This window comes from Ursus maritimus, unplaced genomic scaffold, assembly GCF_017311325.1.
Source record: "Ursus maritimus isolate PB19 unplaced genomic scaffold, ASM1731132v1 scaffold_14, whole genome shotgun sequence".
In the NCBI taxonomy this organism is placed as follows: Eukaryota; Metazoa; Chordata; class Mammalia; order Carnivora; family Ursidae; genus Ursus; species Ursus maritimus.
In genome coordinates this window covers 4527862-4552254 of record NW_024423786.1, presented here as the reverse complement: position 1 = coordinate 4552254, position 24393 = coordinate 4527862, and the positions used below count along the sequence as shown (strand labels likewise).

The 24393-nt window shown below is 55.1% G+C and overlaps 1 pseudogene; it reads right to left on the bottom strand.

Annotated features, from left to right (window-relative positions):
• Positions 1 to 16088: 16088 nt before the first annotated feature.
• On the bottom strand, positions 16089 to 16502 carry LOC103669511 (annotated as a pseudogene).
• Between the last annotated feature and the right edge of the window lie 7891 nt (positions 16503 to 24393).

The window sequence follows — 24393 nt, the reverse complement described above, 5'->3', positions numbered from 1 at the left end:
AGGGTAAACACGGGCCAGGGGTCAGATCCTGCAGGGCCTCGAATGTCAGGCCAGGCAGTGTGAACCTGATCTCACAAAGCACTAGGGAGCCACTGAAGGCCTCTGAGCAGGAGAGTGGTATGCCCACAGACGGTACAGAGAAGTGCTTAGGAGGCATGGAGGCAAGGAGCCTGTTGTCAGGCTGTAGGGCTATCCCCCCACAGAGGAGATACCAAGTGCCATCTGGTGAGAGTACAAATGTCCTTGAAATCATGGCCCGGGTCTTCCATGAAGCCTAAGCAGCCATCATCTCCAGGTGCCAGTTGGCTACGGGGTAAGAGGGCAGAGCCCCCAGGACCGCCCCCTTCCAGTGCCCTTCACCCACTAAGCATGACTCTGCTGAAATCCACTTCACCCCTCCACCCCGCACCCAGACAACAGGCAACCTGGCTTGGGTTAAAGACTTTCTGCTGGAAAGGGGATGGTGGAATTTGGCAGCGAGTGGCTTAGCACTTCCACTGTGTGCAAAGAGAGCCGTGGGGGAAGGGCAGGTGTCTCCGAATGTCTGCCCTGCAGACCCCTCAGAGATGTGGTCCAATCTTCTGCTTGCTAGGGGGGTAAAGCTCCAAGGGACAAGGGAGGCCCGAAGTGAGCAAAACCAGAAGAACTCAGCTCTCCTGCCTGCCAGCCCTCTTGCAAATTGCCTGCATTCTATCCCGTATGACCGCCAGGAGCCAGACCTGCGCACAGGAGCCCCCCGCCCCCGGTCCTGCTGCCCAGGACCCCCACCCCAGTTTCTGCAGGTGTGTCCTGAGCAGCCAAGTCCTGAGGAATCTTTGGGATCGGCACAGCTTTGTCCTCTCACTCCCCCTTCCCATTAGCTGTGTTAAAATTGGAATCTGAATTGTGAACGTGGTCATCAAGAGTTCGAGACAGAGGTAAAGAGGTAAAAACACTGCCTGGAGGTGGACCTGTTTCACAGAATCACCGAACGGAGGGTGAGTCTGGGGAAGAATCGCCAAGTGTGTGAACAATGGCCCTTTTGGCAGCTTATCAGCCTCTCTCAGACCTCAGTCTTCGGATCCGTAAAGTGGATGGCTGGGGAGGCTTCACTCAAAAGATCCCAAGGTCTCCACACTCCCTGGCCAGAGGACCACTCTCCCTCAGACCTTCCCGCTTTTCCCTGCCTGGACCACTGCCTGCCCTTAGCCTAAACCGCCTGGAGTTGTTCATTCACCTCTTCCTGATACAGATCTTCTCCCCTCCCGCAAGACCGAGCCATTTGAGCGCAGGGGCTGTTTTATTTACTTAGCCCTGCCCTCCTGGCCTTGGCTCCCTGCCTGACACCTCGTAGGTGCTAAGCGTGTATCCGCAGTGCCGTCAGGGGGATGAGGACCGGCTCTGGTTCTAGTTCCTTTTCCCAGTTAATCCCAGCTGCGTGAGCTGCAGCAAGTCACTTTTCTGAGACTGGATCCGGGGGTAAGAACCCCCAAGTCAGGCACAAGCCTTAAACGCAGGAAGGGAGATAAGGCATCTTGGGTGCTCGAGAAATATCAGTTCCTTCCCATCTCAATGCAGAGAGGCCTTGGCCTGCTGCCTGCTGCGTTGCCCACCTTCAGGGAAGTTCAAAGTCACTGGGGCGGGGGGAGGGGGGTGGCGCTTTGCATTCTCGGAGCTGGCAGTGCACGCGGTGATTAAGGCAGGCCAGATTAGGTCAGTGATTGCCAAATGCAGACTAGCCATTCAGAGTGGCCTGGCAGACTGTATGTTCTGACAAGCGGCCGTTCCACGATGGTCCGTTGTTGGAAGAGTGAGTGGCAAAACCAAGAAGAGTATGATGCCATTTTCGAAAACACCAAAACAAAACTACAGCGAGCTTGCTGAACGCATCCTAAATAGCCCCAGATCAGAGGAAATCAGAACTGAAATGAAAACCGATCGGGAAAGTAATAAAAAAGGAACACCTATGTCCCTGTAGACAGCCAAGGGATACAGTTACAGCTGTATACAGAGGAAAATGTGTAACCTTCTGGGCCTTTATTGTTATTAGAGAAAAAGACAGACAGACTGGAGACCAACGTGCACTGTTTTTAATGACCTTTGAGGATCACTTTTAGTTTATACAGTTTTGTATTGCTTGAGGTGGGTCTTTTTTTTTTTTAAGATTTTATTATTTATTTGAGAGAGAGTGTGCAGGAGCCAGGGGAGGGGCAGAGGGAGAGGGCGAAGCCCCCTCCCCACTGAGCAAGGATCCGGACCTGGGGCTGGATTCCAGGGTTCTGGAATCATGACCTGAGCGGAAGGCAGAAGCGGAACCGACTGAGCCACCCAGGCGCTCTGAGGTGTATTACTTTTGTAACTCAAAGAATTCTTTGACAATTTCCCGTAAGTTAACATCTATTGACCCTGGGACCCAGCAGTCCCATTCCTAGAGAAATGGACAATATAAGCTCACTTATAAAGACTAGTACAGGAATATTCTAATCACCCCAAACTGGAAACACCCAATGTCCTTCAACAGGTGAAGCCATACAATGGAATACTGTTCAGCAGTAAGAGGAATCGCCTCGTGACAGACCACAGAATGGATGGATCTCAAAAACATCAAACAGAAAGAAGCCAGACACTAAAGAGTGTCCCCCGCACAAGTCCATTTATATGAAGGTCTAGGCTTGGCAAAACTAATTCAGGGTGACAAATCAGAAACACGCCACCTCCAGGAGGGGAAGGGCACGCGACAACTAACTTTCTAGGGCAGCTGGAACTATGCTCCGTCTTGATCTAGCTGGTAGTTACACAGGTGTATAAATTTGTCAAAATTCATCAAACTCGAACAGAGTCTTTGTATTTCACAGCATGTAAATTATATCTCAATTTAAATTTTTTTTAAAAATCACATGACAAAATTTAAAAACACAGATTCCCAGGCTCAGCCCCATGGGAGTTGATTCAGCGTGTCCGTGCTGGACCTGGGAATCGGAATTTGTAAAAAAGTAACTCAAGTCATTCTCTGCCTGATGAGAGGTACCGCTGCCAAACCCCTCGCCCCTACACTCTCCTTCTCCTTTATTGTTTTGGGTGATTTGTTGTTTGTACATTAACTTTTAAAGGGAGTTGGTTGACTCAGAGCTTTACAATCAGCACAGCAATTTCCATTCTTTGTGCCCTCGGCTACCCATCACCCCTGCCCCTCAGCTCACGTTTCCAAATGAAGTCTCTGACCAGGTGAAGTGGGAGGGGAAACCCCAAAGCCCTGTCCAAGGCAGACATAATTCACCCTAAAGACTCCTGGGCTTCATGCTCCCAGGGAGGTCAAAGCCGGTAAGTTAATGGCCTGTGTACCTATTAAAAACAGCATGTCCAGGCCTTCACCCTGTGTTTACAAAAAGAGCTCAGGGCAAGATTCACTGGCACAGAAAATGCTCTGTGCCCTGACCAGCGGTGGCCTGGCCACCCTCGGTTTCCTGGAACCCCGCCTAGTTCCCCACCTACCATCAGGGGTCTTCTGGGTGTTCGTGGGTTTAACTGGCTTCTCCACAGCTGCCCCCAAACCAGTCTGATGCCGTTTCTATCCCTGCTGCCCTCAGAATAAACCTCAACCGCTTTAGCCAATGTTCAGGCCCTTCTACCACCTGGCCCCCGTTTTCTCCAGCAGGAACCCCGCAAGGCTTATTCTACAAACATGCTTGGCTATTTCATGCCACTGTGCCTTTGCACCTGCTATGTCCCCTGCCCAGAACTCCAGCTCATACTGTTCCTCTGCTCACCGAAGATGCCGGCTCTGACATCACCTCCTCTAAGAGGCTGAAGTGCCTCCTGCCTAAGACCCCCCCCCCCATCAGTGCATACTCAGTCACCTGAGTCTTCACCGCAGGCCTCGGATGGCATGGTCACTGCCCTATCTCCCTCTGGGCTTCAAGCACCTCAAAAGCCAACATTCTACCCCAAATCCAGGGCCAGGCCAGAGCTGACCACAGCGAGATTTATTAAACAAATAGATGAGGCACATTTAAAAAGAGCTCTCTTTCACACTCAGAGGCCACCGTGGGCATTTCGGCAGCCACAGTTCCTCCCCAAAACCCATAAATTCAAACACACACTTGGGCCAAGGTAAGCTGGCCAACGCAGAGGACTGAGATGTAGCCCCCCAAAAATCTGACTCTCGCTTCTGACCTTCTGCAGGAGTGAGCAGCCTGCACCTGCCGGGGTGACCCTGGGCTTCCAAGGCCAGCCCTATTCCCGCCCAGACCCCTTCCAGCGGAGGCTGAGCTGCATTCTGGGCGCTCCTTGTAATTTACTTGTCAGCTCTTTCCTATATACAGGAATGCATTCAATGACTCACAAGTGCCTTATCATTTCGGGACCTTTGGAAAAACTTTCAGAGAAGTACAGCTCCCAAGCCCTCTGACAGGTTGACAGGCAAACAAGTTGGGAGTTAGAAAAATACCATTAGCAGTGCCCAGACTGCCTCCTGTGGACTGACACTTGTGTAGGAAGAGTGGCAGGGCTCCCCCAGAAGCCGCACAGAAGGCAGAAGGAATAACGAGGGACAGAATCGAGGTGCCAGTGGGTCCCACGCACTCTCCCTCCAGCCCTGAGGACTACGGCATCTTTGTTTTCCCCAGGTCTCGACCACAGTCCAAGTTCAACTCCTCAGCACATCAGTGACTAAAGCTCCATGGGACCGAAACCCACAGGTAGCCGAGGAAAGACCTTTGAGGCCCACTCCTGCCACTGTCTGATCAAGGCAAAGTCCCCTGGGCAGCTCTCAGTTTGCCCATCCCTAAAATGGGCCCTTCCCACCAGAGCCTCCTGACTCTGCAAAGCAGATGTGACCGATTCACTGCAGGATGAGAGGAGAGGAAGCGGGCAGAGGCGGCCCACTGCGGCTGCATTCATGGGCCAGCACAGGGTACCCTCGAAGGACAAAAGCTCAAGAGTGCACCTTGGCCCTGCCACATACCAGTGACCTGAGACCTCGTGACACCCTCTAATCGGCTGCTATGAAGCCGAGCCTGGCTTTACAGCTTACCGCAGGCTTATTCATCCTCATCTCCCTCAATCCCCTCAAGGACGCAACGAGGCCAGCATTGGCGTCCTTGCTGCCCAGACAGCCAAGCTGAGGTTCAAAGAGGCCAAGAGAATCACCCAAGGTCACCTACTGACTAACACACAGTAACTGAGGCAGAGTAACTGAACTGAGCTCCCGGGGACATGCTCCTGCCTCTCGGTGCCGTTTACCCCATAACCAATCTGCTCCACCCATTTTACAGATGAGGAAACTGAGGCCAAAAGAGGTTGCCCAAGGTCAACTAAGGGCTGAGACCTCTAGCCCTTCTGCCAATCCCACCCTGTGGTGGGTTCTCAGGCAGGGACCTCGGGCATCCCTCTAATCCCCCCCAACACCATCTTGATTAAATTCCTTCCCCCACTCTACCCCCACATCTTCTCATGCCCACCCCACAGTCCCAGGATGACTCCCTGGTCGAGAGTGAGGCAGGCGGTTGCTAAGCACTCACCCGCTCTTTCTCACAAAAATAAACTCCTTCTGGCTGGGAGACTCTGGATGAGATCCCCTCCCTTCTAGCCAAGAAAAAATTAAAAAGAAATTTTAAAAAGATCTCCTCCATGACATTTATTTGAACGCCAGCAGTGCCAAAGCGTGGGCCAATTTACCGAAGTCCAAATGGAGCCAGCCACGCGCCACTAAACCTCAGCCCAAAGACCCTCCGTTCAAGTGTCTGGGCAGTTACTGAGCTGATTTATTTCTCCGGGCAGGAAATGGGGGCCCGGGCTGCCTCCCAAGGCTTTGGGGCTGGTCCTAGGGGACACCAGGATCTGGCAGGGGCCAGGCAGTGACCAAAATAGCCAGGCCGGTGGCCCTGCCCAGCACACACCTCCCTCTGAGTGCCAGGCCCAGGGGGTGCCCACAGGTCCCCCCTCCAGTTTAGGGTGAAGCTCTGCAGCTGTCGCAGAAGGTTCCCTGAGATTGTCTATCTGGCTTCCCTGGTGGGAGGGGGACGAGAGAACCTCTTGCTCAAAAGAGGAACCCTCAGAAGGAAGGAGAAAAGGCTAGAGGAGGATGTGTCCTGCTGTCCCTGCCTGCTGCCCATTTGGCCCCCAGCTGTCCCTCGGGGCCTCCGTCCTGCCACTCAAGACGGCTGGACGTTGGCACTGCCACCTGCATGCCACACACGGGCAGCACCCTTGGAGCCATGCCCCCCTATCACCTCCCCTGACTCAGTGCCTGCCCTGGAGAATCAGCTCCGGTTGTTCGGCCCTCTAGGCACCAGGGACACTCCCTCAGGTACAGCCGAGGACACACAAGTGCCTGCAACCAGGGGCCGGGAGACACAGCCCCGCTCAGGGACACACACGTGCACAGCCAGGTACTCGGAGCCACAGTCACATACAAACAGGTTCACACCAGACACACACCGGGACACACAAGTGCACACATCCTAAGACACACTGACAGAGCCACACTCAGGTATCATAGACCCACCGGAACACACAGACACGCACAACCCAAGACAGAATAGCGGGCATACGCTGGGACACACGAGTGCATATTGCTGGAGAAATGAAGGTACAGCCACCCTCAAAAACACACAGACACACGCAGGGACATGGAGATACATACAGACACCCAGTGAAACAGAGAGACACAGACACACACACACACACGCACACCTGCCGCCTGCACGAAAAGCCCAAGCCCTTTCGCTGGGGAAACAATAACGGCCCCGCCAGCAGGTCTGAGCGGGCGACCCTCCGTCCCTCCCTCGGTGGCGAGAGGGGCGCCGGAATCGGGGGCACTCGGCGGGGAGGTCGGGGCTGGCTGGAGCGCAGGGATGGGGAGGGGGCTCCGCGCGCCCGGCTCCCTGTCCCTCGAGTACCTGGGGTGGCCGCGGCGCTGCGCTCGGCTGCACTCGGTTCCACTGGCCGGGGGTTGCCCTCCTGCTCGGTCTCTGGCCCGCGGGCTCCGCGCTCCACGCTCCTTCTCCGCGTGGCTGGGTCTCTGGGCTCGCGGTCCTCGGGGCTCGGAGCTGGCAAGCGAGCGGGGCTGCGGCCAGGGCCCGGAGCTCGGCGCTGGCGGCGGCGCGGAGGAAGCGGTAATTTATAAGCGGCTTCTTCCTGACCTCGCGTGTCTGTTGTCTGAGCAGGCAGCTCTCAGCATCACCCATCCTGCTGGGTGGAAAAATACCAGCTTGGCCGGGCCGGGGGCGGGGCCGGGGCGGGGCCGGACGCCCCGCCCCGCCCCCCATGCGGACGCACACATACACACACACGCTCACACACATACACTCGCACACAGCACACACGCACGCGCGCACGGGCTCGGACAAAGAGCCCGGGTTCGCCGAGCGCGCGCGCACACACCCTCGTGCCGCGCGGCGAACTCTCGGCCCACTGCTTCCCCCATTAGAGCGCACTTTTCGAGGAAACCCTTTCCCTGCAAATGCTGGTGCCAAGTGGTACAGCCGGTCCTCAGCCGCCTCCTGCCTCCGGATGAAGAGCAAGGCAGCCCCCCGCCTCGATTCACCCCCTCCCCTAACACCAGCCGCCAACCCCCACCACTCGCCCATCCACCTGGCTCATGGGAGGGGCCTGCGACTCTCCCAGTGGCCCGAGGCTCCTGGAGTGGCCAGGTCCAAGCTATTCCGCCGCTTCCCCTCAGGCGATCGCCCACGTTCTCAGAACCTTGGTTTGCTCCTCTGCAAAGTGGGCACAGTAACCCCTCCCCCGCTGCCTCCCCGGAGGCACGAGGGTGACCTGAGACTGATGTGAAGGGGTCAACAGCTCCTGGATTCTTGGCTTTGCTTCTGCTGGGGTCACCTTGGGGGAGTTACTCACGCTGCCTATGCCTTAGTTTCCTCATCTGTAAAATGGAAATAAATGTAGGAGAGCCTATCTCCTCTGGCCGCTCTGAAGATCCAAGGTTAACAGTGTAAAAAGCTCAGAACAGCAGCTGGCACTTAGGAAGTGCCAAGCGTCACTCCCGTGACTATTTTTAAATGAAAACGGGGAATGTGCCTTTATTCTTGTCCTTATTTGCACGAGCAACTCCTCTGAGACCATTTTCCACACTCATGCCCTGTCTGGGTATGAGGAAGAGTGCTGTGTGACTTCCAGCAACGTCTGTCCCCTCTCTGAAAACTCTCCAGTTTCTCCTCTCACTCCCTCCCTCTCTGCACCTGGGAGGCTGGGTGGAAAAGCCACCTTTTACACCGAGAATAAAAGAAGAAATACAGGCTCCACAGAGAGCCATCCCCCATGTCATACCTGGCCCAGTCTGGATCCAATGTCTGGAGGAGCTTCCTAATACCCTCTTCCTGAACAGCCCCAGAGGGAGTCCGCAGAATGCTGAGGAGCGGGCTGGAGCGATGACACTTAACTCTCCGTCTGGTTTCCTCCTGGAGGCCCCCTGCTGTCTGCCTCCATCTTGACCTTCTAGCAGGCTACCCTCATTCCCAGCTGCCGCTGAGCCAGACAACGGCCCCTCTTGGCGCGTGCCCTCCCCCGCCTTCCTCCGGGGCCTCCCCTGCCCTTCTCTGCTGCCCCCAGCTGCCCCTTCCTCCAGGAAGCACCCAGCCCCCTCAGGTGGCATCCATTTCCAGGCTCCTCAGCTCAGTCCTTCGAGTTCACGGTAACTGCACCCTCTTTATAGGTGAGGAAAGCAAAGCTGGAGAGGAGAAGCAGCCGAGTCCTCACGTCTCTCCCTTCCTCCCCGATGCGAGTGAGCCTCTTCCATGAGCTGAAGGAGCAGATGGCAAGCAAAGACTCCCCAGCATCCCCGTGAGTGTCACCGCACACAGTGCGAAGTGGCAGGTCGTAATGCGGTTAAGTGCCTCTGGAGAGGAGGCTTTCACTAAGCCAAGGGGCTGAGGGGGAGAGAGGGAGAAGCAGAGGAAGGGGCTGTGCAAAAGCTTGTTGGCAAGAGTGATTGGGCCCTAAGCAAAGGTGAAACGGGCCAGCTGAGGGTCACAGAGAGTGAGCGAAGGCAGTGCAGGCCACGGGAGGAGTGAGGGGGAGTGACACACCCGGGGCTGCGATTTGGAGAAAGGATCATTGGATGGCGCGGACTCCAGGCAGGTCACTTTAGCGCAGACTGTGCCGGTGTGGGACCCCCAGACGAGGCTCGTCCAACCCTGTATTCTTCCTCCTCTAGAGCCTAAGTTCCACGAGGGGTGGGGCCTTGTCCTTTGTGCCCCTGTTGAGCCCTAGGGCTCATCAGAGGGCCTGGTACACAGTAGACTCTCAGTGAATGTTTGTCGCACTTGCTCCATTTAGCAGACCCTTAGACAGGTAGCACGCAGCTGCAGGCCGGGCGTGGCCCAAGGCCCTTGCGGGTTTCAACTCACTGACTGCTCACAACCACCCCAGGAGGTTCGTACTATTAATCTCCCCCTTTTGCAGAAAGGAAAACTGAGCCACAGAGAAATTAAATAACTTGTCCAAAGTCCTTCAGCTGGTGAGGGGTAGAGCTGGAATTTAAACCCGAGCCAAGAAGAAGCAGAAGAAGCAGGGAAAAGGGGAAGGAGGAGGGGAAGGAGAAGAGAAGCCAGGAAGGGTTCCAACCTCAGCCCCAAGGAAAGCTGGCCCAAAAGGTGGAGAAGGGCTGGGGGACAGGGGACCTGTAGGGTGGAATGGAGAGAGCCGCCCGTGGAGGCCAGAGACCCGGCCTGCATTTTCCCCTCTGCTGCTGCCCAGCTGTGTGACTTGGGCCTGCGTGCCCACTCTGTGGGGGTCGGCTTCCTCATCCCTGAGAGGCGACAGTGAGTCCTGCTTCACTGGGCCATTGTGAGGAAAGGTCTCAGACTGGGGGGCCCTGCGCTAAACCCAGATGTGCTTTTTAGGCTTTAAAATATTTTTTAAACATTTTAATGGCCATGAAGAAAAACTTGGAAGATTTCATATTTTAGAAATCTGGAGGTCTGGTTGGGAGGTTCGACATTGAGCTAATGGCAAGATGGAGCCACCTTGGGCCCATTATCTACCTGTCCACCATCCCCGAGAGCTGAGTGACATCAGCCAGCCCCTCACACGGGACTGTGAGACGCCCAGGGTGCCAGAGTTCCCAGCCGGCTAGTTCCCTCCTTTGTGCTGCCCCCTGGGCCCTGGAAGGGAGCTGACTATGAGACCCTTTTGTGCGTTGGCCCTGCCCCTTGCAGCTGGAAGCCCCAGGAAGGACTGTGAGCACCAAGGAACTGAAATCGCTGGCAGCGAGGAGGGAACTTCAAGGAAACCCAGGCAGAGGGTTCCTTCAGCTGCCACGCACTAGCCGGAAATCCCGTTGGGACCAACTCCTGCCATTTCAAGAATGAAAATCGATGGCTGGAAGAGCTCATGGAGGGCATGTGAGGAAAGACGGCCAAGTTTCAGGCCGCAGTCCACTATCCTTAACTTAAAGGCAGTGAATGTGATTTTCAAAAGGTTCCTGATTATGCTGTTTTCAGCCACTGGCAATAATAAAATAAAATCGATCCAGGACTTTGGACAAAACCTTTAGTCCCTTGCCGGAGACTCATTTGTCTCATCTATCAGGGGACCAACGAGAGGTGTTGAGAGGCTTGCTGGAGGTCCGGCTGCGCTGGGCCATCGGGCCAGAGCAGGGCAGCCCCAGAGCCCCAGCCCTGCCGAGGGTCATCCAGTCAGCCTCTCAGAACGTCATTCCCTAGAGGGACAAAGGGACAGTGACGGGACTGTCGAGTGGTCCCCATCCTGGGCACACCCCAGGTGTTCACACTGCTGAATGTGTACGCATGGACCCCTGTACCATGGAGGCTTTATCAGAGCATTCGAACCTTCAGGAATCTGCTTCCCACCTACCCATCCTCCTCTTGCCTGTTTGCATCTGTCCTCTGTCATGGGCATGTGACCTAGACTGAATCATGGGAGATCTCTCTGTGCCTCAGTTCCCCAATTTGTTAAGCTAGGCTAACCATCATCTCTATGCCCGAGGGGGTTGTGGGAATGAAGTGGAGAAGATTCGTACAAAACGCTAAGCTTGGTGCTGGGCACACAGTCTAACGTTGGGGTAACCAGAATGCTCGCTGACCTTCCTCCATGTGTGCTCTGAGCGTTCCCACCTTCCTTCCGGCCTTCCCCCATGCTCTTCCCTTCCCCAAAGCACTTTGCTCATTGCCCTCCTGCACCCCGGGCCTCAGCCACACTTGGAGCCCCAGACCGGGGGCCCCCATAAGCCAGGTATCCCTGGCAGCACCAAGCACGGGGCCTAGAGCACAGAGGTCCCAGGAAATGCTTGGCACATGTGGCCTGTAGGTGGCAAGCCTCCAAGGACGCACTTCCTCCTCTCCTGTGACAGGAAAGGAAAATCTGTCCCCAGGGAGGAGGTACTCGTCAGGGCAGGGCACAGACCTTCAGGGTAGGGGTCCCACATGCATGTTTATTCAGTCACCGAAGCAATGCACCAGTCTCCTTCCTGGTGACTGCAAGGGCCTCCTTCCTGGCTTTCTGGCTTCTTCTCCGGCTCCCAGGCCGGTCTCCACGCCACACGCAGCCAGAGGGATCCTGGGCCTCTCCTCCACGGCTGGTGGGGGAATGGAATGGCCTAGCCGCCGCCGTGGAAAACAGCTTAGCAATTTCTTACAAGGTTAAACATCCACTTAGCCTACAGCCAGCAGTTCTATGATAGGCATTGACCGGAGAGAAGTGAAAACAGGCGTCCACACCAGCACTCGGGTAAGAATGTGGACGGCAGCACTCTTCATGATAGCCGAGGAAACCGGAAACAGTCCCGGTTGCGCAACACCCACAGGAGAATGGAAAACAGACACACAGATGAAGGACCCCTGAGATGTGAAAACCATAGGGGGATCTCCAGCACGCCAGGCCTGGTGAGAGAGGAACACCACAGGCCGCATGGACGGCTCAGTCAGGCCAAAGGCGCCTCTGGTCTTGGCACGGCAGCCGGGATTGCCTCTGGGGGTGGGGGAGGGGCTGGCCTGAAGGACCCCAGAGACCCTCCTGACGGCTGAGAAGGGCTTTACCCCAAGAGAGCATCTCGTACTTGCACGCCGGAGCTGTGTCCTTTCACTCAGTGCATCCCACTCAACGCAGTGTATACCCCAGCAAAAAATCAGAAAGCCTCAGACTCACTCCCTTCTCCTTCCTGCCTTGAACCACTCCACAACCCCGCCACGCTGACACTAAGCCCACACCCCCACAGCCTCTGAGACCTGCCCCCTCCCATCTCCCACACTCCTCTCCTTCCTCCCCCTCCTGCAGCACGGGTTTCCGTGGCTTTCCCTCAAACCTAAGCTCCTTCGGCTGCTGGGCCTTGGCTTTGGCTCCCCCACCGCCCCCCGAATACTTGTCCCTCAGCCCTTCCCAGGGCTGGCTCCTTCCCATTCTTTAGGCCTCAGTGCCAGTGTCTCCTCCCTAAAGACCTTCCCTGACCACCGTGCCTCATACAGCCACCTGCCCCTCCCCCCAGCATGGTGCCGTGGCCTGGTTTTCTTTTCATCCTAAGTGGGATAACAGTGCGAACGTACCTTGACCAGTTTTACGTTGGCCTGTTTACATCTGTTTCCACATCGAGGCTGCCCACTTTACATGGGCAGGGCTGAGTCGGCCACGTCCAGTGCCGTATTCCCAGGGCCCAGAGCAATGCCTGGCCCGTGGTAGGTGGCCACGAAAAGTCTGCTCAATGAATGAATGGCGCTGTAGCTATCTACAGTTCCTGGACACACCCGCAGAAGGGATCACCCCCTCCTGCACACACACACACACACACCCCTCAAAACTAACCATTTGTGTACCTGGGGGTCAAGGGGCCAGTCTGCAAAACTGTGAATTCAGCCACCCACAGGAGCTCCCTCCCTCCCCTTCTGCCCTGGAGAGATCCTGATTTTCCATATAGACCTGATTTCCCAGCCCTGAGGCATCCTTAATGGTTCTATAACCCCTGAGGGGTCTTCACTTCTGGGTGCCTCAGTGTCCCCATCTGCAGTGGGAAAGGTTAGCCAGGATGACCTAGCCTGGCCCTCCTCCCGCTGCAAAGTGCATAGAGTCACCTGGGGATGTTGCCCACAGCACAGATGCCCCTGGTCCACAGACAACATCTTGAGTCCTGTGGAGGAGAGGTTCTCAAAGTGTGGCCCCCAGGCCAGCAGCTGTAGCACCTGGGAACCGGTGAGAAATGCACAGTCCTAGGCCAGGCCCAGATGTCCTGATTCAGGAACTCGGCTGGAGGCCCAGCAAGCATGTTTCACAAGCCCTTCGGGGGCTTCTGATGCGCTGCTATGGGCAGCACTCGCTCTCAAACTTGGGCTGCCCGTTACAGTCACCCAGAAAGCTTACAAAACCCCGCTGTCTGAGTCCCACCCTTAGAAATCCTAATGTAATTGGGCATGAGACTTTTAAAAAAATTAAGTTCTCCAGGCAATTTGAATGGTTCATCAATCAGAGACGAGAATCCTTGACCTTGGAGGTGCGGGGGCCTCTGGGAGCATCACCGTCTCCCAGACATACCCAGGCAGGCCTAATTCCTCTGCATTCCTGCCCGGGCCTCTCACTGGCTGCCTTCTTATATTTGGTTATTTTTCCCTCCCTCCCCAAACACAACAATTCAAAATATTCCCAGCTCCCAGACAATAAACAAAGCCAGAGAGGCGAGCTCCCTGACTGTTTTGTTCCCACTTATGGCCTGATCCAAGGCTGGCCTGATTGGGCCCTCGGGACTGGTCATCTGAGCCAGGCAGGGTGGGCCCCAGCTCACAGGCCACCCCAGCTCTACTCCTGGAATCCCAGAATCCCTCAGCTCTGAGTGGCCCTAGGCGCCCTCTGAGGCCACTTCCCCAGGGAAGTGGAGGCTCAGAAAGGGTGGGTGACTGGTCCCAGGACACACAGCAGTACCTAGAAGGCCTCTCTCATCTCTTGCAGTCTGGCAGGGGGAGGGAATGAACATTTTTGAGCTCCTGGGCTTGTTGACCCTTTCCAGGAACTTGGGAGGAGGGAACCCATTTCATAGATGAGGAAACTGATGCTCAGAGATGATGAGCCACGGACTCGAGGCCACACAGTGGAGCTGGGGTTCGAATCCAAACATATCAGACTCTAAGCTTTTTTTTTTTTTTTTTAAGATTTTATTTATTTATTAGAGAGAGAGAGACAGCCAGCGAGAGAGGGAACACAAGCAGGGGGAGTGGGAGAGGAAGAAGCAGGCTCCCAGCAGAGGAGCCTGATGTGGGGCTCGATCCCAGAATGCCGGGATCACACCCTCAGCCGAAGGCAGACGCTTAACAACTGAGCCACCCAGGCGCTCCAGACTTTAAGCTTTGAGCCCTGCTCCTTATCATAGGCCCAAACAGGTAATGGAAGTTAAGACAAGAGGGAGAAGCAGAGGGAGGAGGAAGAAAAATGACCTCAGGGTCGGAACAAGAGTGAAGGAGATACCTGGTTTGGGAGATGTGCCCCATGACCTCAGTTGCTTAGCATGTGACCATATGTGACAGAATGTGGGACAGCTGCCTGCGTGGACCCTGATTTTCAATATAGATGATCCAGTGGAGCAAGCAGAGAAAAATCTCACAATCATCACTTGGGTTCCAACCCTTGGTGTGAGCCGATTTTTACCCAGGTCCAGTTGCTCGAAGCATTGTAATAACGCAGCAGAGCCTTCCCTCAGCTCTAGCTTCTGTGGGATTAGAACACTTAGGCTCGGCCTTCAGAGTTTCCTGCCCCTGCTCTGCATCCGTGTGCTCGGCTCCTGGCCACCTGGGCATGACCCAGGGCTGCTGGACGGGACCAAGAAGTCTTCTCCTGGAAAGCACAGAGGAGAGCAGCTCAAATCCTTGGCCACCGATGCTGTGTGACCTTGGGCAAATCACTGAGCTTTTCTGGGCTCAGTTTCTTCAAACATAAAGGGAAGATGGCTGGGAGGGGGAATAGCCAACCCCTGACGTCCTAATCCTTAGAGACATCTCAGAATGTGACATTCCGGTAATAAGCAGGTTTTCGCTTTTCAACTCTCCTTTTCTCTCTCTGAGAAATCGAGAAGTCTCGGCTAGGTAGCTGCTTGTGTGTCTTTGACACCCCTCGCCCCTTGCTCATGCCCTTTTCCCACAAAGGCGTCCCCAGATCAGAGCCACCATTGCCTGGTTTCCATTGTCTTTATTTTTAAGGCGCCTTCTATTTATGGAAAGGATCGTGGTCTTCCGTTTATAGCAGTGATGGAAGATTTACTTTTTAGCAAAATGTATGCATGTTGTTTAAAAATGAGTCCATTCGAAGGAAAAGGAATTGAACGAGGCATGATTTAGGAGGCGTCTCGGTTTCCTAGGGCTGCCTTCACGAAGCACAGCGGACTGCTGGCTGAACACAGCAGAAACCTGTTCTGTCTCCGTTCTGGAGGCCAGAGGTCCGAGAGACAGGTGTCGGCAGGGTCCTGCTCCGTCCGAGGCTCTGGAGAGATAGTGTCCTTTCTTGGCCCTTGCTAGCTTCCGGTTGGTTGGTTTGTACCTGCCTCACTCCAGTCTCTGTCTCTGCTGTCACAAAGCCGCCTCCCCATGCATCCTTGTTCCCATGGCCATCACCCTGTGTCCTAAATTCCCTCTTCTTCGCCTTCTTTTCTTTTTTTTTTCACTTAAAAAAATTTATTATAGTTGGAGCGTCTTTGTGGCTCAGTCGGTTAAGCATCTGACTCTTGATTTGGGCTCAGGTCATGATCTCAGGGTTGTGAGATCGAGCCCTGCGTCAGGCTCTGCGCTAGGCATTGAGCGTAGAGTCGCTTGGGATTCTCTCTCTCCCTCTGCCCCCCACCTCTCACTCGTGTACACACGCTCTCTCTCTCGAAAAAATAAAATAAATTAAATTAAATTAAAAAAAATTAAAAAATTGATTATAGCAAAATATACATAAAATTTGCCTTTTGAACCACTGAAGTGTGCAGCTCAGTGACGTTAACTACATTCACGTTGTTGTGCAAGTATCACCACCATCTGTTTCTGGAACTTTTTCAGCTTCCCCCACCGGAACTCCGTACCCATTAAACAATAATTCCCCATTCCCCACTCCCAGCCAGCCCCTGGCAACCACCATTCTGCTCCCAGACTACTTGGTGACTCAGTTTCTCTTTCGCTTAATCAAAGAGAGGGTCCATGGCTAGCTGTGGGCTTGCTTCTATACATGGAGGCCTTCTTGCATATCCGTGATTGGTTCACTATGGAGGCAAGAGAGAATAGGGCTGGAGAAAGGAAGGAGACAGCTGGATAGGGATTCATACTGGGCCTACTGTCCGCAGGCCTCAGCAGCCCTGCCACGGATCTGCCCAAGTCTTTCGCATCAAGTTGGTCTTGCGAGCCGTTTCCATGATGTAGATTTGCCAGCAGCTTTCATAGTTTTTTGTTTCTCGGAGGCCGCAAGGCTTGTCAGATAGTACCATAATGTCCTCAGTGAGCCCATCCATGGCGAGGATTCTGGTTAGGGTCCTGGGTGCACCTTGCATTCCCCTCCTGTACCGTCACAATCCTGGCAGTGAACTTCAGATGTTTTGCCATGACCTTGGGATTTAAATCTTCACACTGCAGGACCCCACGTCCTCGGGAACCAGCTGCCGAGAACCTAAATTCCCTCTTCTTATAAGAACACAAGGCATATTGGATTAGGGCCACCCTGCTGACCTTGTCTTGACTTGATTACATCTGCACAGACCCTATTTCCAAATACAGTCATATTCACAGGTGCTGGGAGTTAAAGACTTCAACAGATCCCTTTGGGGGGACACAGTTCAACCCATACCTAACAGATGAGTTGTGGCAAAAGAAACACTTGTACAGAGAGATCTAAGGGACCAAGGTTTGGGGAGCTTCACCCTGGCCGGAAGAGCACGGGAAAGGGAATCAGGGGGCTGGGCTCCTGCCCCAGCCTTGCCCTCATGACGGGAACTCCTTGGGCAATCCTGTTGTCCCCCTCCCTGAGGCTTGATTCCCTGGAGTTTTTGAACTGGGTCCCATAGAGTCCCAAAGGAACCTGGAGAAACTTGGGGGAGGTCAGGGAGGACAGGACTCCAGACTCCCCACTACTACCAGCACTTCACTCCATCCATTATTGGGACACTGGGAAAATATTTTGTTTGACAAAAAGGCGCCAAAATAACTTACAAAATAAAAGCACTTGAAAACCATTGTGCTGGTGGGTCTGAGCAGCTCCTTGCACCCACTCTGATTTTAACTTTGTCCCCTTCCTGGGCTGGGAAGGGGGCACGGTCTGCTGCTCACTGTCCTCTGGGAGCAGAGCGTCTATCTGCACAGATCTCACCCTCAGGAAAGACCTTGGTCTCAGAGCTCCCCTCGGAACCCCACTAGAGAGGAAGTGGAGGAGGCACTCAGCCTTGGGGCCCTTCCCTTGCAGCTCCAGCCGCCTTCGGGACTTTTCAGTTCCCGGAATTTGTAATTTGCTGCTGAGGGGGGGTTTGCCTGCCATGGGGAGTCCGTGCCCTCTCTTCCCTCTGCTGGGGACGTTCTTTCACCCCTTCACCTGCCTGCTCCACTCAAGCTTGGTCCCGCCCTCGGGGAAGTCCTCCCTGACCTTCCTAAACTAGGGGAGCCCCCCTCAAGCCGTTTTATAATCTCTAGGGTATGGTTCATCCCTGCTCAGCATCAGACTCACCTTGGCAGCTCTTAAAAAAATACCCCTTTTGGGGGCGCCTGGCTAGGGCCGTCGGCTGAGCGTCTGACTCTTGGTTTCGGCTCAGGTCGTGATCTCAGGGTCATGAGGTGCAGCCCGGTGTTGACCTCCGAGCTCAGCGCAGAGTCTGCTTAAAATTCTCCCTCTCCCTCTGCCCCTCCCCCACTAAGACAGATAAATAAATCTTGAAAATAAATACCCATTCTGGGGCAGCCGGCTGGCTCAGTCAGTGGAGCCCGCAACTCTCGATCTTAGGATTGTGAGTGTGAGCCCCACGGTGGGTGTGGCAATTACTTTTTTAAAAAGGCCCATTCCCTGGCGCCTACCTCCTGCGCTTCTGATTCCTTTGGTCTGGCGTGAGGCCAAGAACCTGCATCTTAACCAGCTCATTCTCATACGCAGCCACGCGTGAGAATCACGACGAGTAATTATAACGATCCAAATAATCCATCATTCCCCTAGCCAGCCAGTTTTTGAAAAACAAAAATCTAAAAACGAGTTTGGAGGCAAAACTAAAGACTCTGCAAAGCTATGTAGAAACTTTATTTAGCCCATATACCCCTAATCGTCCTAGGCTTCCCTGTAGAAATCTCAACTGGATTGGCTAGAGCCACTGCCCCGGACGCTCTGGGGCGATACGTAATACACGGATGGGCGCTGCGGTGTTCTGTGATCCCAGTTACATCCGGACGCCAGGGTTTGCAGACAGGACTGTAGACCCGAGACCACGATTGAGGACGGCTGCCCTCTCTAGACAATGTCACGTGTCTGCTGCCCAGAGTCCTTCACATGCTTGCCTTCTGTAAGCCCCATCACCTCCCTGTGAGGAGAGCATACTCTCCAATCCCATTACACAGAGGAGGAAACCGAGGCTCAACAAGAAAGCTCAGTAACCTGCCCTGTCTCACAGCTCCTTAGCACGTGGGAAGGATGGCATTCTACCCGGGAGGGCTCGGACGCCCCAGCCCGAAGGACAACCACAGGGAAAACAGTATTGAGGGTGTGTGTGGTACTTGCATGTCCTGACAGGGTGGGCAAGGACTGTGGTCAGCCATCAGATCCCCGGGCCCAGCACAGGGCCTGTGCATGCCGGGTGCCCAGAGTCCCAGTGGGGCAGGCTGGCAAAGCTAGAGCCAGGCAGCCTGGTGGGAGGCACCCGGGCTCGTCTCCCTCAGAGGCCTGCACTTGGAACAGCGCCCTGCTGCTTTGGCCAGGCTTCAAGCCCGAGGGATGGATTTAGTGTCCTTAATCCTCCTCTTGAGTCAAGCCCCTGCTTGTCACCGGCCTGCCTGGGACCCCTCAGAGTGGCCTCTTTGGTGAGGCCTGCCTCTCTGAGCTCCGAGGCACACAGGTCTGGATTGGTGGGAGGGCCGCTGGACCTGCAGTCTAGCCAGCCCCTTTGCTCCCACCAGCCTCCTTCGTAAAATGAAGATTGTCCATGTGGCAGACTGGGAAATGGCCATGACGCTTTACAGCCCTCCCCACAGCAGGTGGGGTCTGTCCCTATTGCCCTTGAATTGAGGCCGGCCCGGTGACCTGCTTGGGCTAGTCAAGTATGCTGGAAGTGACGCTGTGCCAGTTGTAAGCCTGGCCTCCAGAGGCTTTGCAGCTTTTGCTTTTGTTGTCACCTGGGAGTCGTGCCACATGCAAAAGTCAGGGTGGCCCACCGGGGGACGAGACACCGTGAGGACTCATGAGGGAGCCCCGCCAAGCCAGCAGAAGAATGCCTCGCTGAGCGAAGTGCAAATCTCCAACCCATACAACTGTGAGCCAACTATGTCATGATTGTTTTAAGCCCCTTAGTCTGGGGATGTTTGTTATGCAGCTGAAGCTAACTAATACCTTCCACTCCAATCCTCTCCGGGCTGGTGAGGAGTGAATAAGTTTATACTCTGGACAGTGGCTGCCACAGAGAGAATGCCAATAAATGCTGATGTTCTCCTGCTCCTTGATAAAATACTTTTTAGTGGTCAAAGGTAAAAGAAAGAAGGTGAAGTCTCTCATAGGTTTGGTGATTTTTTACCACGAATTTCATTTCACCTGAGATTGGTTCCCTTCTTCATGTCCCAGGCATAGAGGGGCCCCTGTTGGTGGATTGGGGTTAGGGGCCCTTCACGAAAGCCGTCCTTACGAGTGTTTTAGATCCCAGGGAATTCATGCGAACACCCAGAGAAAGAGTATGTTAAGAGAGAAGAGAACCCCAACCTTGAAGGAGTGGGCCTCAGAAGAGGAGCTCATAAAGGGGCCTGAAGAGGAAGGGCAGGAAGTTGAAGAAAACCGGAAGAAGGCATGTCATGGAAGCCGAGAGAAGGGCAAGGGAATCATGAAGGCTGAGGGCTTCATGGGGTCCAAGGAAGCTCAGTGAAAGCGGATTGACAGGTGGCAACTGGATGAGCCCGCATGCAGGTGAGCTGTCAGCAGCACTGGCAAGGTGGGATTCCATGGAGTACGAGGGAAGGACGTCTGAACGCAATGGCTCAAGGGGAAAGCCAATGAACAGAAGGCATGGAATATAGGTGTTTTATGTTCGCAGGTGTTCTCTCTTGGAAGTATGGCTTCCACTTCCATCTAAGGGCACCTCCTATGCTCCTAGGGACTGGGGGATACAGATGTAAACACAACAGTCTGCATCTTAAGAAATGTGGATGGTGGATGAATGAATGAAAGCACAAACGAGTGAGTGAAATCTCCTTGGGCAGAATGCCCCCAAGGGCTAGCCCCTCCCCCAGCACAGCCCTGGGGCCCAGCACAAAGGCTCTGGAGTAAGACACCCCCAGCGCTCACATTTGCAAGCTGTGTGACCTTGGGCAAGCGACCTTGCCTCTCCGGGCTTCGGCATCTTCACCAGACCATGGAGCTGCGCTGGCTGCCTACATGCCTGGCTCTTTGGTGAGAAAGAGCAGGAAGATCCCATGGCGGGGGAGTTCGGTGGACAGCAGTGGGGGTGGGAGAGGCTCCCCTCGGCTGGCAGATCTCCAGGGAGCCGTGAGTTTGATCTTCTCTGTTTTCGTAAAACACACCTGAGCAGGTGGGTGCCTGTGTTTATGGAAGGGAAGAGCAAAATGGGGGAAAGCGTTGCCTGTGAGCGTGAGGGCAGGAAGGAAGAGATGGGGGGGGGAGAAAGGACGGGTAATGGTGGCGGGAATGCCCCTGAGCACTTGCTGGGTGCCAGCCCCTACTCTCTGCTCTTGCACCCAGCAATTCATTGACTCCTCACGGTAGCCCAATGAGAAACGGAGTGATCTCCCCACTTGTGACAGAACCTGGGGAGCAGACGCAGGATTGGAATCCTAATCCTGGCAGCCTGACTCCAGCGTGGGCAGGGAAGGGGGTGCCTGTCCCAGGAGACAGAGCCCAGGGTCGGGAGCCCCAGCCTTGGGCGCCCCATCTGTACAGTAAAGGGCCGAGTCCTGCTTTCCACACCCCTCTCTCTTGGCCTTGTTCTGCTCTTCCCTGGGGGCGTAAATGCCCCACCTGGTCAGCCCTGAGCCAGTCCCTGCTCCCAGGTCCGTGGACTTGAGGAGACTCTCACCTAATGGGAGGAGCCCAAGGCCCTGTCCCTGACTTAGGCTCTGCCCCTCTGCCCCACCCCTGACAGAACCCTCCTCACCGGCTTTGCCACCACTTAAGTCCCTGGGGAACAGCCAGCTCACATGTCACTCTTGCTGAGGAATCTTCGGTGGCTCCCTATTGTCTTCCAAGTGATGAAACCCCTCAGCCCAGCTCCTAATGCTTTCTTTCCCACTGGGCTCTTAGCCGCCTCCCCTACATTCTTCCGACTGGCCACAGGCAAGGCTTCTTTTCCCTTTGGATTTTCCCACTGTGCGTCTGTGTAAACAGTCCTTCCGTGGGTCCAGCCTCCCGTTCCCCAGGCCGAGCTCACGGCTCCTCCCGCAGCAGGGAACAGACTCGTTAAACCGTCTCGCACTCGTGGGTTTTGTGTGATTACTCCTGAGCTCCTTGAGGCTGGGGCTGGCCCTCTCTGTACCCCTGCACACACACACCCCCACCCCCGCCACCTCCCCAGCCTCCAGGCGAGGGTCACAAGGTAGCAAGAGCCTTCAGTCCAAGAAACGACAGGAGCTGAAAGTCGGTGCAAGCCCTGTGTCCTAACGGGGGGAAGTCAGGCAGCAGAGACTTGGGATCTAGGCCCCTTAGGCCTCCATGTCTGAACAAATGCGCGAGGGCAGCCAGTCCTCCTTCTCCCACACCCAGAGCAGCCCCGACGACAGCAGCTGGGCGGCTTTGGAAACCTGGCCTACCCAAGGTGCTTGTCCCTTCTGCTCCGGAGAGCTCCACCCTGCGTCCATCCCAACGACGCCCAGAACCGCTTGAGTCCGCAGTCGCAGGAAAGCCCTGCTCACCACAGACTTCCCCAGGACCCCTCAGGAGGACTCTCAGGGCTTCTTCCGAGTGTGAGGTTTCTTTGAGACTGAAACTGTGCCCACATCTCAGCTGTGCCCTGGCCTTGGCTCGAGGTGCCTGGTGGTGGGCCTCTTCTGGCCTCTAGGAGGCTCTGCTCTGTGAGGCAGGTGGGGGTCCGTGGGCTCCACCAGTGCCAGGGCAGAGGCAGGGATGGGGGAGGGGGGCGGTGGCTCGGGAATGGGCCGCACGTGAGATGGAGTCCCTTGAGGCAGGCCACTGTGGTCCCGGGAGCCCTTGAGCCGGGCTGGCCTGACGTGTGAGGCTCTAGGTCGGGAAACCACAGGGCGGCTGGTGCACAGGCCCCCTGATTTCCAGGACACCAGGGCCCGACCCTTCCCTAGCTGTTCGCCTTGGCCCAGGCACCTCAACAATGCCATCCTCCGGGGGCCGCGGGAATTCGGGGAGGTGAAGTGAGAGCAGTTCTCAGCACAAGGTCACTCCCCAGGAAGTGTTCTGACACAGGCAGTAAATGGCAGTACCCCAAAAGGCGGGAGGGAGGGGGAGGGCCCCCTATGAACAGGTGGGATGTGATTTCACAGGTAGGGCCCAGGCACCCGGGAAGGAGAGATGGTCTCCCCACAGAAATGGCTCGGCAAGCCCCCAGCCCCCTGAGCGGCCTCCAAGTCTTAGCTCCAGGTCCACAGCCTCCACCACGGTCTCCTGGCCCACGTCTCACCCCTCCAGGTCTTTCTCGACTCACTCTGCAATGCTCCTGCCCCCCAGAACCTTCAGCGGCTCCCACTTGCCTACAGAACAAAGAACAGGCCCTCCTTTGTCACTCCAGGTGGCCTTGAAATCTGGTCATTTCCTCCTTTTCCATTGCTCTCCTCCATGCCCGCTGTCCAAGTGTACCGTGTCTCCGCCCCTCCTGACACTTTGTCCAGCCTCGGCGGAAGTCCCCTATACTCTCCAGGCACCACTGAGCGCCACACTCTCCTTGGAGCCTTGCTCTGCTTCCCAGTGTGATGGAAGCTCTGGCCTCCTGCAGCTCTATGACAGTTTGCCCATGCTGCCCTTATGGCCTCTCCACTTACAGAGAATTTGGGGTTGGGCCAGCCAGGGCTAGGTAGGTCCTGCCTCTCTAATCCAGCATTTGCCCATCTGTGAAATGGGATTTGAGGCTACCAGCTGCTCCCCAAGGCAGCGGGAAGGCTTAAAAAAAGGCACAGATAAGGAGCCTTATCATCTCCAAGTTCCAGAAACAGGCAAGGACCTCCCCCAGCATTGTCTCCCCAGTAGGCACTGGCCTTCCTTCCGGCCAAGAGAAGTCTGATTTCGGGGGAGGGAGTAACACGCTCCCCACAGGGGACAATCTTGAGTGGCCTAGGCAGTCCCAGCCAACCCATTCCCCATAGCCAGTGCCAGTCTGGAGTGGCCATGGGACCAGGTTCTGGCCGATGAGACACAGGAGAAAGTCTGCGAGGGGCTTTAAGAGAAGGTTTCCTTCTGGAGAAAAGAAAGGCATACCTCACTGCTCAGAGAGGCAGCTGTTGCCCCCGTTCTCCCAGCTCCGGGTGCTGGATATCCTGTCCACCATCCGTGTCCCTGAGGGAAGGTGTCACTGACACGCTGAGAATGGCATTGTGGCAAGTCACAAAGTGCCGTGGCTTCCCGGGACAGCACTGCGCTCCTCAGTCCCCTGGGATCAGAGCTGAGACCTGAGTGACAAGAGCCAGCCGTGTGGCAGTCTAGGGAAAGGGGGTTCCAGGCAGAGGGACTAGCCAGGGCAGTGACCTAGGCAGGAGGGAGCCTGGTGTGCTCCGGTCCCAGGGAGGAAGCTGTGCGTGTGTGTGTGTGTGTGTGTGTGTGTGTGTGTGTGTTTGCAGGGAGAGGGGGAGTGTGCAGAAGATGAGATCGGGGTGGCAGCGTCTGCATGTCGTAGAACCTCACAGAACTTTATTTTTTATTTTTGTCTTGCATTTGTTTTTATTTTTTTATTTCTTATTTGAATTCTCGTTAGTTAACATATAGTGTATGATTAGTTTCAGGGTAGAATTTAGTGGTTCATCAGCTGCAGAGAACACCCAGTGTTCATTCCAACAGGTGCCCTCCTTAATGCCCAGCACCCAGTCGCCCCATCCCCACCCCCCTCCCCTCCAGCAACCTTCACTTTGTTTTCTATAGTTAAGTCTCTTACGGTTTGCCTTCCTCTCTGTTTTTATCTTACTTTATTTTTTCTTCCCTTCCCCTACGTTCACCTGTTTTGTTTCCTATATTCCACCGATGAGTGACATCATATGATATTTGTGTTTCTCTGACTGACTTATTTCATTTAGCATAATATCGTCTAATTCCATCCACGTCATTGCAAATGGCAAGATTATATCTCGCAGAACT